The sequence below is a fragment of the Rhinolophus sinicus genome, chromosome 6, assembly GCF_057876585.1.
Source record: "Rhinolophus sinicus isolate RSI-liver-muscle chromosome 6, RSI-T2T, whole genome shotgun sequence".
Lineage (NCBI taxonomy): Eukaryota > Metazoa > Chordata > Mammalia > Chiroptera > Rhinolophidae > Rhinolophus > Rhinolophus sinicus.
This window is the reverse complement of record NC_142506.1, coordinates 64,341,114-64,357,578: the sequence shown is the minus strand read 5'-3', so window position 1 is coordinate 64,357,578 and position 16,465 is coordinate 64,341,114.

Here is a 16,465-nt window from a genome sequence, read left to right as displayed (position 1 = left end):
CAGAATTGAAAGACCCTCTTGATAAAAACCATACTACGTCTGTAAGAAATGTAAGCCAGGAGTGGGCTTATTTTACATGAAAAATTTGAAACAAAAATGGAAATTTCTTTTCTGAGTTCAGTGCAGTGGCCAGCATGCTCTTTTTCACACATCCTTCCACAACACACACAATTATTATTTGTTTAATGTACCCTTCCCATTCCTTACATGCTTCGTTTAATTTTTCAGGGAAAAACTAAGAAGTAGATTTTATTTATGAAAATGAAGGTTCATAACAAACGAGCAGGTGAGTAGATAAACTGCCTTTTTAGGCTGAATGATTACTGTGTTCAGTATATCTTGACAATACCTATCAAACATGTATATGTATTGTTGAGACATCTACATATCGCCAGCTCTTAGTCCCAGGGGATTCAGGTTCCGTTCTCAGAGCTCATGTCTAGTGTGATGGGCTAAATCATAGCCCACAAAACTGTCTGGGTCTTACTACCTGGAACTTGTGGATATGTTACCCAACATGGCAACGCTGTTTTGATTATCCACATGGGCCCAGTGTAGTTACAAGTGTCCTTACAAGAGGAGGGCAGGAGGGTCAAAGCCTGTAATAGAATATGCGAGGACAAAAGCAAGAGGTTGAAATGAGGAAGGGGAGAAAGGCAAGTAATGCAGGTGGCCTCTAGATGCTGCTAAAGCAGAGAAACAGATTCTCCCCTCACAGCCTCCAGAAGCAACCAGCTTTGCCAACACCTTAATTTTAGCCCAGCAAGACTGATTTTGGATTCTGACCTCCTGGACTCTAAGGTAGGAATTTGTATTGTTCTAAATCACTAAACGTGTGGTGGTTTGTTACAGCAGCATTAGAAAACAAAGACATCCAAGGAACTCCAGTCTCTAAAACCCTGTTTAAAAGAAAGTAGGGATGGAAGGCAATAGGCATACATTTTGAGAGCAGAGCTGTGGGTTCATGTGTAAGTGTGGACCCTTTTTGCTCAACAGTAACCTTGACCTCTCTGGGCCTATTTGCTACTGAAATGGAGACAGTACCTCTCTCCCAGGGTACCGTGTGAGGCTGCACGGAAATACCTAAGCCAAAGCACCTTACGTAGTGCTATTTATATATGCTTGCTTTTTACTTCTTTTCCCCTAATTTGACATTCACAGAACCATATTTAAGACGAAATGTTGGGCTCTTATGGACCATACCACCCTCATGGAATCAGTGAGGGTTTCTGGTAAAGATTTATCCTATAGTTTTTTTTTTTTAGTGTTTACATTGTGTCAGGACTCGTGGTAGGTGGTACAGGAATATCAAACTTGAATCAGACAGTATGAAATTGGTAATTTTGGAAAATTAACATGACGAGGCTGCGTGAGCATGAAGTGGGAGAATGTGAGAATACAGGCAGGTAGAAGAGTTAAAAGCACAGTGTAGTGGCCTACGCATGAGCTGCCCAGGGTTCGCAATGACAGAGGGATGGAAAGGACACACCGCAGTGTGGTGCTTGTGAAGAAGGGATAGCCTAGAGAGGTCCTAGGAGCATATCTCAAAGCAGATGACTTGAAGAATGGTATCCCCACTGGTGAGCATGGTAGGAAGAACAGAAAAGCAGCTTTGGGGAAGCGATAGGTAAAAGAAAGTTGAGATGCACAGAAACGTGGACTAGACAGTTTGATTACTTTCCTGTCGCAGAGGTCACAGCATTTTGACAGCCTACTTAAAAACAATACATTGCTTTTCAATCTATATAATGCTTCTCTATGATCCTAAGACAACCATCGCTGTCTACACTTTACTACTTAAGATGGGTGAGGAATAATTAAATGAGAATTACATTCTGGACTTGCAGAATTTAATCTAAGTGACAGTATAACATTTGATCTCTGTGCAAGTTCTAGATAATGTTCATAATTAAAAGAAAACATGTTGAATTGATTGTGTGGCATCCAAGTGAGGATTTGTTGGAAAAAATATAGTAGTTAAAATAATCAATGCTTAAAATGTATCAGAAACTTAGCATTATCTCCCTGGTCGTGAGTCTATGAGAGAGACAATGATTTTATCCCCATTTTACGTGTGAGGAAACTAAGACTCAGCGAGGTTAAGTAACTTGCTTACAGGCTGCAGAGCTAGAAAGGGGTAGGGATGGAGCAAGGATGATTAGCGAGATTTGGAAACTGAATAGTGTTGAGAGTGAAACCTGTGAAATTGCGTTTAACAAGGGAAACAGCACGGAAAAAAGGAGCAGAGAACCACGGGCGCAACTCTTTACTTCAGAAATATTTAAATACTTGAGTAACTTCAGTCGGTAGAGCGCCACTTGTATGACCTTGGGAAGAAGATAGCATAACAAGGCCTAAGAAGACTTATGATATCGGGTGGTGTGGAGTCGCCCTTAAGATAACTATTCATAGCTTTTTGGGGAAAAGAAACGATGACAGAGAATGTCAGATGGTGAAGGGGTTAAAGAGAATGAGGACAGATGACATACTGCAGAGTTGGCCGAGGTGGTCACTGGAAAAACAAACAGGGCCAGCAAGAATGAGATGAGGTGGAGAGACAGTTCACCCCAAAGCTGCACTGATTATTAGTCCCTATTTTGTCCCTACTCAAATTATAAGGGAGAAGGAAGAACCGTTATCCTTTTTCGTTTTTACCTTTGTCTTTCTCGATTTATATAGCAGGCTTATAGAAGTAGTTAGTTAGGGACCAAGTAACTTAACACTTAAGGTTTTTTTTTAATAAACAAAGGAGAAGAGAAAATTGTGTTTTTCAGATCGGCTTTGCCTCAGGTGACTGCCATAGGAGGTGCCATTTATAAAGCGGTGAGCCCGAGTGTTGTGTGGTTCACGAATTATTTCTGAGAACATTCTAAGAAAGAAGTTTGAAATGTTTTGAGCAATGGCAACATCAGTGACATGTGTCTAATCCCCCAAAGTGGCTGCTTAGAAATAGAATGCTCATTTCGATGTTTACTTCTTCGCATGCTTATTGACAAATCAGTCACATTACTTGCTGGGCACACCTCATGGCTGACTGTATTACTTTCTCTGCATTATCTCCGAACACTAAATCACTGACAGTAAAAGAGACATCTGCCTCAGTGAAGTGTACTATTTAGAACTTTAACAAGCTTTCTGATGCAAGCGAAAACCTTTCCTTATGTTCTAAAAGTTAAATACCATTTTACATTTTCATAGATTCATATACCTATTAATTAGAATTAGATTAGACTAGCATGATAGAAATGAGTGAAGCTAAATGTATTTATCAAATAAAAAGTTCAGATTCTCTCTTTCTTTGGTAAAGAATATTTAACTCCACATTATAATCTCATAGTCTTCACGATCTGTTGTTAACTGATTCCTCATAGTTTTTCTTTAATGTAGATGAGTATTTTAACAACCTAGAGATAAATAACCATTTAATTGACTTTTCTCCCCCATGTTTCAAATTTGTCTCTTACCATCCTGTACACACAGGCTCTATTTGATTTTCTCCTGAGCTAAGCTTTCCTTTCTTTATATCTGGTAAAGAGCTCATTAGTCAATGCAAAAATATGTAAGGAAGGGTAGCAGTCATGGGAGATATTTATATAACTAAGTAAAATCATTTTTAAAAGGATATTTCAACTGGAATCTCTGTACGTCTTTGACTAAAAATATTCTGTACATTTTTTGTTGCCCAACAGAATATTCAAGATCTTTTAGTAAAAAATAAATAACCACAGTCTGGGTAGTGGGATTTTGACATATTGAGAAGAATTATTCTCTGTACATTGTAGCTTTTAAAAATATACAATAGAGCAAAGATGCTAAGGTCCTCCTTATATTTGGGAGAGCTAATCCCTAAATATATATATATATATATATGGAACACAAATCCAGGTACATTAAAATTCTCTTTTACATCCAAATACATTTCAAACATAGCATGCAATATTCTTCACTGTTTTCTAAGGCGATGGCTTCCTTTATTTTATTATGTATTACTAGAATCAGTTGTCTAAGCTATGATATAAAGTTTATTTTATTCTGTTATTTCAGCCAGATCCAAATTCTAACTAGAGATAACTTGGCCCTTTCTACTTATTAGTTATCCAGAATGGGAAGGGTGAAAGGCACATCAAATTCTCACCAAGCCAATCACCTTTCTTTCTCAAAACATGGCAAGATGATTTTCATGTCTTTTCTTCATAACAAGGTATGATAATAATTTTGCTGTCATATATGTGTGAGAAATATAAACCATACTATATTAATATATATGTACATATTTAACTTTTAAACTTGTGAAATTTATTTTTCCTGAATATGGAGGGGAACTAGGCAGTGAAAAGCTATTCACTCTTTTTTAGCAAGTGTTAGTAAAATATCTGGCTGGATTCACAGGCTAGTCAATCCTTTAACTTTTTGACAGGCTCAATGAGCTTCTCTTAATTGGTAGATCATTGCTGGAAGAACTCTCTTTTCAACATTATAAAGAAGGCAGGAAGTCATCAAATATGTGCGCTGCCCGGAATCCGAGTGGCAATGTCTTCCGTGGAATTGATCATTCCGTGACTACTTGAGACTTTTAATCATCTGATCAGGGGTGCTTAGGGTTGACTAATAGACTGGCTACAGGAAATTTAGGAATGTCATACATGCATTAATTTGCTATCAATCGATTTTAGACAATATATTTTACCCAGAAGGATATTATACAAAGTTGTTCAGTGTAGATACACTTATAATGAGTATACTTGTCTAAACAGCAACAGAAATCTTCCCCGGTTTCCTGTTGCTTACCTAGTAAGGCCTGAATGCTTAGCATGACAGTATGTGAACTATTTCTCTAAAACACAGGTTATGTTTTTTCCACCTCAGATGAATTGGTTGCATGGTATTCCTTGAAGGTAGGTACCTCTGTCCTGTAACCACCCTAGTTCGTGGAATTTTTTCTACTTCTAAACACCTCCAAAGCATAGCTTAAAAGTTGCCTCTTCTTTAGAAGCATCGATGTTGTCCAAAGAACCCCTGCCAGTCCCCTTTAGTTGGTAGCACTGTGAAGCTGCTACTCACCAGCTTTTTCTTTTTTAATTAAAGTTTATTGGGGTGACAATTGTTAGTAAAGTTATATAGATTTCTGGTGTACAATTCTGTAATCCACCATCTATCTATCACAGTGTATGTTCACCACCCAGAGTCAGTTCTCCTTCCATCACCATGGATTTGACCCCGTTTACCCTCATCTGCCAATCCCCTTGGTCTTTCCTACTACAGCACTCTGTCCGGCGTGATCTTCTTGTCCGAGGCAGGCAGAGGCTTGTACATCTCACGCTAGTAGCACAGGGCACAGTACCTTACATTCTAAGAATGCCCAGTGAATATGTACCAAAAAAAAAAAAAAGAAAGGAGATGAATACGGTCGGAAAGCAATATGAAGAACTAAGGGAATACTGGAAATATTGACAAAACAACGTTAAAGAGGATGTTAATAAATAAAACCATCCATGATAGTGATTGTCATGAGGAAGCCCCTCTTTTATGCCAAACACTGTGTATATCTGGGCATAGGGTTTAATTTCATTCTTACACACATTCTGAGATTCTCATTATATATGTGTGGAAAGAAGCTAACAATGTCAGTTCCCTCTGCCTAGCAGTCACTTCAAGTGAAGCAAAAATTTAAACACAGTTCAACCAATTCCAAAACCTATGTTCTTTCCTTGCAAATAATTTAAAATTTCAAATTATGTTCATCCTTTGATGTGAAGGTATTTGTCATAAGTTTGAAAGAACAAAAGTATCGGGCATTATGAATTTTTTTTTAATAGAAGACTTACGTCTGTGAGAATAATATAATGCAGAGGTTTGTTCAGGATCACATCTTAATACTGTTATTTGTGGGTCCAGACATGGTAATAAGCATGGAATTGGAAGAGTCTGTGAAATCCAACTTAAAAATAGGATTTGTGCAAACTCATTAGGCAGGCTTTCAATCCCTGTAATGATATAAGTGGAAAACAGATCAATTTATTTTAAAAGAAGTGTTACCTTAGTGTCAACGTAACCTTGGTGGGAGAAAGAAAAGAAACGGAAGAGAAGGGGATGGTGGTGGTGGTGTGTGTGGGTGTGGATCTATAACACATATTCTTGCACTAATTTGACTTTGCGATTTTACCTACTTTATTACAGGGGTTTTCTTAGTAAGTTACTTCGTAAAAATACAGCCTAGATTAGTACAGGACATGCAGAGCCAGAGACAACAGTATGGCTGCAGATGTCCATCTTCTTATGAGCACAGTACGTTTAGGGAACCATATATCAAAGTGCTTCACTTCTCCCACAGGATTACTGATGTGATTTTGCGTTCTCCTTTTTTCAGGCCATACAGTATATTGTACTTTACTTTTTAAAACTTTTCTTTTGACATAATTATTAATCCACAGGGAAGTATGAAAACAAGATAGAGCGGTCCCATATACACTTCTCTCCGTCTTCCTTGCGGTTGCGTCTTACATAATTGTATCAAAATACCAAAGCAGCCAATTGACATTGGCATGTGTGTGTTTAGTGCTGTCATTTCATCACATGTGGAGATTCATATAATCAAAGTACAGAACTGCTCCATCACTTCAGTGATCTCCCTCATTCTTTTCCTTTATCGTCACTTCCTCTGCATTATTTCTAATGCCTGGAAATCACTCATCTCTTCACTTTTCTTGTTGTTTTGATAATATAATATAAATAAAATCATACAGTGTGTGACCTTTTGAGATTGGCTGTTTCCACCCAGTGGGAAGTCCTGAAGATCCATCCTAGTTGTCTGTGAACAGTCCATTCCTTTTTAATCGCTGAGAACTATTCTGTAGTATGGCTGTACCACTCTGTGTCTAACCATGCACCTATTGAGGAACGTTTGGTTGTTTTGTTTGTTATAAACAGAGCTTTTATGAACAAGTGTTTGTAGATTTCTGTGTGGACATACGCTTTATGTAGAATAAATGCTGTGGATTGCATTTGCTGGTTCATATGGTAAATGCATGTGCATCTGTGTATATGTGTATTACATACATATATATGTGTATGTACATTTACACACGTCTACAGAGGGTGCCAAAAATGCATATACATTATAAGAAAGGAAAAGTTTATTAAATATGTAATATTCAATATATACCAATAACAAAAGATAAATACAAGTCACGTTTGACTTCTGCCATGACAAGAGGTGTCAAAGTGGTTCCCATCAGCGTCCAGACACTTCTGATGACAGTGAACTACTGCTCAAATAACTTTAACCAAAGTGTCCACTTGTATACATTTTTTGGCACCCCCAGCATATTTAAGAAACTGCCAAATATTTCCACAGAGGCTACCATTTTACATTCTCATTTGAAATGTATGAGAGATTTAGTATTTCTACATTCTAGCCAGCATTGAGTTTTCTTTTTCTTTTTTTTCTCTCACTGTCTCTGTTCTAATAGGTATGTAAAGATAAGCCATTCTGTGGTCTTAATTTTAATTCCCTAATGGCTACTGATGTTGAACATCTTTTCATGTATTTATTTGCTATCCATTTCTTCTGGTGTCGTATCTCTTCACATGCTTTGCCCATTATTTTCTAATTGGTCCACTAGTTATTTTTTTAAAACTGTTGAGTTTTTAGAATTCTTAATATATAGCAGATAGGAGTCCTTTGTTATATATGCGGCTTACAAACATTATGTCTTAATAATGCTTCATTCTCTTACCAGGGTCTTTCACAGAGTGACAGTTTTTAATTTTTGTGAAGTCCAATATAATGTTGTGATTGTTTTCTTTTATGGATATTTTTTTTGTATTATTTTTAAGAACACTTTCCCAAGTCCTAGATCTCAAAATTTCCTCTTGTTATATTAAAAATAAATTTAGAATCTTATATTTTACATTTAAACCTACATTCCATTTAGAGTTCATTTTTACATAAGATGAAAGTTTAGATCTAGGTTCTTTTTTCTTTTTTTTTCCCTGTAGACATACAATTGATAGGTTGGCTGGAATATAATTTTAGGCTGAAAACCATTTCCCCCTATAATTTTGATAATATTGCTCCATTGTCTGCTTCCGTCCAGTATTGCTTATGACTGATCTAGATAATTCTCATTTTTAATATTTTCATTGCTGCCGTTATGAAATATTTGGCTCTGTGCCTTTCATTCTCTAAACTGGACGTACTGGGTTGATCCTTTTAATATGGAGCTTTACCTTCCTCAGATATGGGAAGTTATCTTTCATTGTTTTTTTCAATAATCTTTTCAATTCTGTTTTTCTGCACCTTCAATTTATCAATTAGATTATGAACCTCTTGAGATTTACTTCCATTTTTGGTCTTTTTTTCCCCATTGTGTGCCTTTAGTCTAAGAATCTGCTTCATCTGCCTTGCTGCATGATACCTTTTTTGCATCATATAAGCTTTTCTCTTTAGAAAAAATGCATTGGGGTGATAAGTTTTTCAAATAAAAAAAAATTGCATTTTATTCAAGACCCTTCTCCATATATCTTTGTTATTGTGTATATATGCAATATTTATTCCTTTAATATTATTGTGGAATGATCTCTTGAGGGATGGGAGATAAGTGTGTTTTAATCTATTATTTTTATACAAAAAAGAGACACTTTTGTATATAATTTAAAAATTTCTCTAAAATAGTGAATATCTTAAATTATTATTTTCATTTTTGTTCCTACTATTATAATTTTTTTATCCCATGAATTGGATTATTTCAGGGAATTTAATAATTAACCTCCAAATTATTGATGTCACGTATGTATCAAATACTTGTACCTTCATTATTAATACTTACTCTTGTTTATGCCACTTACTAGGTATTTACGCATGTCTAATTTTCTGAACAGTGTATATTAACATGTGGTAGAATGAAATTGGACCATTATCTCACACTATGTAAAAAAATCAAGTCAAAATGGATTAAAGAATTAAACGTAAAACCTGAAACTAAACTACAAAACTAGAAAAAACAGAGAAAAGCTTGTTGACAATTGATCTTGGCAATGCCTACTTTTTTTTTTTTTTATTTGTCACCAAAGCCACAGGCAACAAAATGGAAAATAGACAAATAGGATTGCATCAAACCTACAAGCTCCTGCAATCAAAGACAATAATTAACAGAATTAAAAAGCAGCTTATAGAATGGGAGAAAACACTTGAAAATTTATTTATCTTATAAGGGGTTAATATCCAAAATATATAAAGAACTCATAAAACTCAATAGTAAAAAGAAATAGTATGATTAAAAATATGGGTAAATGACCTGAATAGACATTTATTAAAAGAAAAGATATAAATGGCCAACAGATACATGAAAAGGTGCTTAAAATCAGTAATCATCAGGGAAATGTAAGTCAGAACCGCAGTGAGCTATCGCCGCACACTTCTTAGGATGGCTGTTATAAAAAGTGATAACAGGTGTTGGTGAAGATGTGAAGAAAAGGGAGCCCTGTACACTCTTTGTGGAGATGTAAATTGGTGCAGCCATTATGGAAAACAGCATGGAGTTTCCTCAAAAAATTAAAAATATAAGTATCATATGATCTGGATATATATTCAAAGGGCATGAAATATTGATGTAAAAGTGATATCTGCACTCCCATGTTCATTGCAACATTATTCATTTCCAAGACATGGAAATGACCTAAGGGTCTGTCAATAAATATATAAAATAAGAAAATGTGATATTTGGACTATTATTCAGCCATGTCTTTTCGTGGCTTAGTAACTCACTTCTTTTTAGTGCTGACTAATGTTCTATTGTTTGATTGTGCCACTGTTTATCCATTCACCTCCTGGAGGACACTGGTTACTTCCAAGGTTTGGCAGTTATGGAGAAAGCTGATGTCCATGTGAAGGTTTTTACATGGATATAAGTTTTTAACTTGTTTTTGGTAAATCTAAGGAGCCAAATTGCTGGATTGTGTGGTGAGAGTATGTTCAGTGTTGTAAGAAGCCACCCAACTGTCTTCCGCAGTGACTGCACCATTTTGCATTCCCCCCAGAAATGAATGGGATTTCCTGTTACTTCACATTCTCACCAGCTGTTGGGGGTATCAATGTTTTGGATTCTGGCCATTCTAAGAAGCGGTATCTCATGTTAATTTGCATTTTTTGATGTCATATGATGTGGGGCATCTTTTCCCGTGCTTATTTGCCATCTACACATCTTTTTTGGTGAGGAGTCTGTTAAGATCTTTGTACCATTTATTTGTCAGGTGCTTTGTTTTCTTATTATTGCATTTTAAGAGTTCTTTGTGTATTTTGCATAGTAGTCCTTTATCAGATGTGTCTTTGGCAAATATTTTCTCCCAGTTTGTAACCTGTCTTCTCATTCTCTTGGGAAATAGTTTTTCATAGCTGAAGTAGTCTTACTTTCCCAGTCTACTCTTAGAAACATCAGTTTCCTATTATTTCCATTCAGCTTCTGAATGATTTCCTTGTGCCTAAGACATTTGTTGGTATGGGATAGACTTGTGGGCTTACTTACCTTTGATGGCATTCAATACAACTTAGTTTTCAACATAAACGTTAGAAAAGATACATGGTGTTTAATAAACATCGATAAAGCTGATATAATTTTATTCAGTGTGTGGAGATTTTTAAATGTTAAATCTGTCTGTCTGTCTGTCTGTCTATCTGTCTACCTATCCGTCCGTCCGTCCATCCATCCATCCATCCATCCATCCATCCATCCATCCATCCATCCATCCATCCACGTTTATCTATCTATCATCTATCATCTATCTATCTATCTATCTATCTATCTATCTATCTATCTATCTATCTATCTATCTATCTATCTATCTATCTATCTATCTACCTACCTATCTACCTATCTACCTACCTTTCCACCCGTCTGTCTGTCCATCCATCCATCTTTATCTCTCTCTCTCTCTCTCTCTCCATCTCTCCGATAATACTTTTGTTGTTGTTTTTTTTCAATGTGCAGATTTCCAAGTGCAACATAATCATTATTTCTACTTTCCAAATGTGAAATTCACATTGAGGAGAAATACGATTCCAAAGGGAACAGCAAATCACGTTTTTGACTTTTAGTTCAATTTTGCAACCAGGGCAACATGAAATCCCTGTTAATACAACTACTAATGCCTTATCCTTCTGTGAAATAGATCTCTTTCAGAGAGAAACCTAAACATGGGAAACATTATACCAACGTAGATCAATAACCAAACTCAAGTGAAAGCTTTCCTGGTGGGAAAATTAGGTAAGTAGAATAATTGTAGAATTATTCTGGTAGAATCAGTCATCATCATAAGGCTTTACCAACTTCATTTTAATAAAAATGTTAACTATAGATATCGTTGGTTAGAAGACTCATTGATCTTTTAATATTCAAGAAAATTCTTTATGCTGATTTCCTGGCATAATGACTGTAGAGAAATACACATACGTCTGTGAAAATAGTTAATATCTCTTACATATGTCATTTCTATCTGTTTTCAGCTATATATTTGCTTTCCTTTATCAATCGTATTTCTTAGGCATGACTAATAAAACATAATATAAACATTTACATGAGGTGAAATTAGTTTGTAAAACTCAATTTTTTCCTTGAAAGCTACTTTTTTGGTATGAATTCCTTAGCATAAGGCTATTAATCTGTCTACAACTAACTTGTGCATTTTTATGGCTTGGGATGTGGCTGTTTTCTAAATATGTGTTCTGTTTGCATCATCTCAAGATCTATATGGATAACCTTCAGGAAATTTCTCTTGACCACCCTATGGCAGAAGATTTTCAAACCTTCATCTGCAGGTCAGATGTGTTTCCTGGTCTCCTTATGCTTTCATTTCTACGTAAAATTTCCACAAACATACCAGCGTACCTTTTTTCTTATCATCATTGCCTTCTGTCTAAACGATTCCTTCCTCTGCGATTTCTTTTTCAGTCAATTTCTCTGTCATCTACTCAGTGACTTGAGCAAAAATCTGGGAGTCATTTTTGACTCTTTCCTCTCTCTCACCACATCCAGTATAGTTTCCTAATATCTCTTCACTCATTCACTTCACTTTGTCTTGGCGTCCACCAGTCTAGTGCAGCTTTGGCCTGACAGTTCTGAAACAGCCCTTGAAACTCGGTTCACTGGTGTCCTATTTTGTCTTCCTAAAGGCCATACTCTACCAGGCGGCAGGATTCATCTTTCTGAAAAGTAAATATGAGATTATGCCCTCGCCTGAGCAGATGTCATGCAAATGAATGCAATTTCCTCCACAGCCGACCTTCATGCAAAAACAGAAAGAGGCAGCCGCCTCCGTGAGGTAAACTGAGGAGTGCCTGATGTTTCTTCTTCTCAAACTTCTCTCTCTTGCAGTACCATCATTTTAGATGAAATTTCCATCTTCTCCATTCTTTGTGTGAATACATTGAAGTCTTGTTGTAAAATGCAATACTTTTCTTCTTTTTTTTTAAATTATTTGTTTTGGACTATAGTTGTATGGCGAAGTTGGAAAGATAACCCTGAGTTCATGCAGAGCCTCATCCATTCTGCCCTCCCCCCGCCTTAATATCTTACATTATCATGGTATGTTTATCAAAACTAAGAAACCAACATGGGTATATTACTGTTGGCTAAACGCCACAATTCGTTCATATGTCACCTGGTTTCCTACTGATAGCTTTTGTTCCGGCATCCAGTCCAGAATATCGCAGTGCATTTAGGCAACACTTAATTTGATAAAGAAAATTAAATGCAGTTATTTATTCATAATTTAGTTTATGACAATTTATTAGATTCACTAGCCAATCACTTTTTATACTCTGAAGGAATGGCGGGAGAGTAAGGCTGGAAGAGTGAACAAGTGGACACGGGCGGTGAAATTTGGAGAGAGTGTGTCGGGGTGTTTGAGTGGTGTTCTCTAGTGTGGGGTCTCAGGCGGGGAGGGATATGGCATTGGTGGGAGACCCCCGGAAACCTGGGAACACCCTGGGGACACTTGATTGAGGAGATGCAAAATGGAGGGAGGAATGAATACAGGAGCAAAATGAATCATTATAAACCAAGATTTTAATTACAAGTTCGTTTGAGAATAATATTTATTGATTATATAGGTAAAGATCAAATGATTATGATTCAAAACCCAGAATGGGAAAATATTTGGGAAAACAAATGAAAAGCATATGTACCATTGACCAGTTCTGCAAATTTACAAATTTCTTCATAAGAGATTCTTGTGTGGCCTTTAAAGAGGATAGTGGTTTGCGGGGTAGAGGGGGTGAGTAAAGATATTCTGAGGTTTGGGGTGACTAGTTTGATTACTGTCTTGCCATGACAGGATTTTCTTCAGCTGATAATAATTTATGATTGACCTCAGGTACTTGAATGTCATGTTTTTATATTCACATGAATGGTCTCACGTTCCAAGGGAGCAAATAGAACTTTCAGGCTGAGTCAACTACGTAGCAACCTGAGGGGAATATCTGTGTGGTTCTTAACTTCCTTGAAGCGTCAGCTGTAGTCCCCTGCGAGGGGCCGGATATTGGATTAGCTGTTCCACTTTTAATTTCCTGGGAACATATTGTGTGGTTACAAGGACACAATAAGAAAAATCTGCATCAAATACTTTTAAAAAAATGAGACATTACAAAAGATTTATTTGCTATAATCTGCATATGTGGGGAAAGGGTTTTGTGGGTATGGGTTCTTGTTTTGGTTAATTTTTAGAGTCAACTTTTCCATTTTAAGATAATTTAATGTGCTACTCAAAATGAAGGATTTGTTGAAGTATTGAGAAAGAAAAAGTTATACCAAAAAGCATATTATCACCCTCAAATCAGGCTCTCCTTGATATTATGTCAGTGTATGTAGGTAAGGTTAGTGAAAAAAATCCATCGATTTATTCTAATGGTACAGACATATAGCAGTCTTTTAATTTATGATCATGTTTATAATATGCATGAATATGCAAACAATTCATAAAAGTAACAATGCATAAAAATAAAATCCATAAGAATTCGCTTTGTTTTATAAAGTGTCAGTAAGTTTCTTATTCATTTATATTTTTAGTGTCAGTATCTAAAATTATAATTAGAAAACAGCAAGGGTCAAGGATGATTTTTCATTAGAGTGGGATTTCGTCAATATGCCTGGGGATTAGAAAAGCCTAAAGTCATAAAACTTTCCTCTAGTTCTAGTGAAAATTCAGCTCTAATGTCAAATCATTATAAGTTTATTAGGCACTTGTCATAACAACATTTATTATGAATTAGATCATTTTATATTCTTGAGACTGGGAAAAGTAATTAAATTGGTGGTTTCATTAGTTGATGGACAGTTTTAAAGAGTTTATTTCTTTTAGAAAATCAAGGTGTATTGTTCTCTCCTCTTAATAAGTGTTTGTAGAAAAATGGGTTTAATAGAAACCTAAATTTAAAAGAATAAAATAATTTTGTTATGAATATTGACTTGATTTTATTAATAAATGAATATACTTATTTTATAATGCTGTGAAGCCTTAGTTTAGCATTTAAATATTAGGATTTTTTTCATCATTACATAAAGCTTCAATTTTAAAATAAATATTTAATTAAGTGAATTAAAGGCAGAGATTCATGATAATATCTGTCATACAGTCTATTCTTTGAAAATATGCTAATTGCAGGCTTTATAAATGACATTGAGATTAAAATTTTTAAGTCCTAAAGCATTAAAATTAACCTTTACGATTTTTTTGCTGGCCAAATTCAAGCATATATATGATTTATTTAAAAACCAGTCAGGCTGGGGGCGGGGTGGTAGAAGAAGGAAAAGGGGGACAAATATATGGTTATAGAAATAGAACTGACTCGAGGGGAACACGTAATGAAATATATAGATGATATATTACACAAGTGTACACTTGGAACCTATATAATTTTACTACCCAATGTCACCCTAATAAATTTAATAAAAATTAAAAAAAAAAATCAGCCAGCTAAAAAAGAATGTTTCAGTATTTTTAGTCAATTAGCTAATTTTAAATTTGCTGTGTCTTCTCATATAGTTTCCTATTCTCATGTTTTTTCCCCTGAAACTACTAAGGTAGCAGTAGGAAATTAAATTCACAATATAGCACATCAAAGATACCATGTTCTGATGAGGTTTGTAGTCCACCGTTGATAGCCCTGTTTTAGATTGCAAACGTTTTTCTTAACCAGAAAAACCTGAAGGGCTTATTACAACACACTCTCTCACACAAACTCACTGTCCTTTACATTTTTTTATGGTCTGAGAATTAAACACTTACGGAGTTTCTACTGCATGCTGTCCTGTCTTCTCAACCTCCCCTGCAAACATTGTAATGCAAAACAATCTGTGTGCAAAATTCTTGCAAACTGTGTATTGCTATTTTGTGTGCATAAGTTTTAATGTAAATACGTAAATCATGTCATCTGATATATTTATTCTGCTTCTCGATGTCTTTCCTGCAGCATTGTCCTTTTTTAAAGATGTATCTGTGTTGTTGTGTCCTTTCCTTCTAATTTCTGGAATATAGTTCATTGGGTTTTTCCTCCATATCTTCCCTTTAATCGAATTCTTCATCCCCCAGAAACCGCAGGGATGGCTCAATGAACATCCTCTACAACCCCCTTTATCACCATTGTTTCCATGAGGGCACTGAGGCATGGAGAGTTGTGTAATCTTACCAGGATTGCACAGCTCGGATTAGAACTCGAGCAGTCAGCTCCCAGATGCAGTGCCTGGTCCTGTGTATTATTCCAGACGGCTGTCTTCAGAACCACTATGCGGGTCTCGACTTTGACCTTAGGACATAGCTTCAGCAGAATAATTCAGTGATGGATCCAGGAATCTGAACTCGGTGTGCTTTGTAGTAAAGCCCATAGTGTGTAATGAAGAGCTAAAAATGCTATTTTATAGAGCTCTTGTCAAAACTGAAGTGGGACGGGAATCACCCATTAGTAAATGTCTACTGTGTGTCAGGCATGGTAGCAGAAATTTCATGTTTCCTAATTTATCTACTTAGGTACCCTATGAAGTACTGAAATGACCCCCTTGGAACAAATCAGATGACTAGCTTGAATTCTCACAATGTACAGTTGCCAAATCGCGAGTTCACTCACTATGGTTAAGCTCGCAGAGCTCACACTTAACCACAATGTCTCATTTTAATGAATGCAATCTTTAAAAGTAACAATAAAATATGGAGGCAAGTGTGTTGACTACCCAGGTGTTTATGTCATTTTGGCAAATTGCATGCAGAGTCAGCCTTAGCAAATGTTCGTGTGAAATTCTCTCCAAATACCAAGTTCTATTTGTGTATCTGTGTTCTTATTTTTAAATAACCTACAGGAAGCAGCAAAAGTACAAAATACATGTTTTGTGTATGAAATCGAGATTTATTCTCCTAGAAAACAGACATTTTGGAGCTAAATTGATCAACATATTGGAAATGGGTTCTCATATAAAAAATC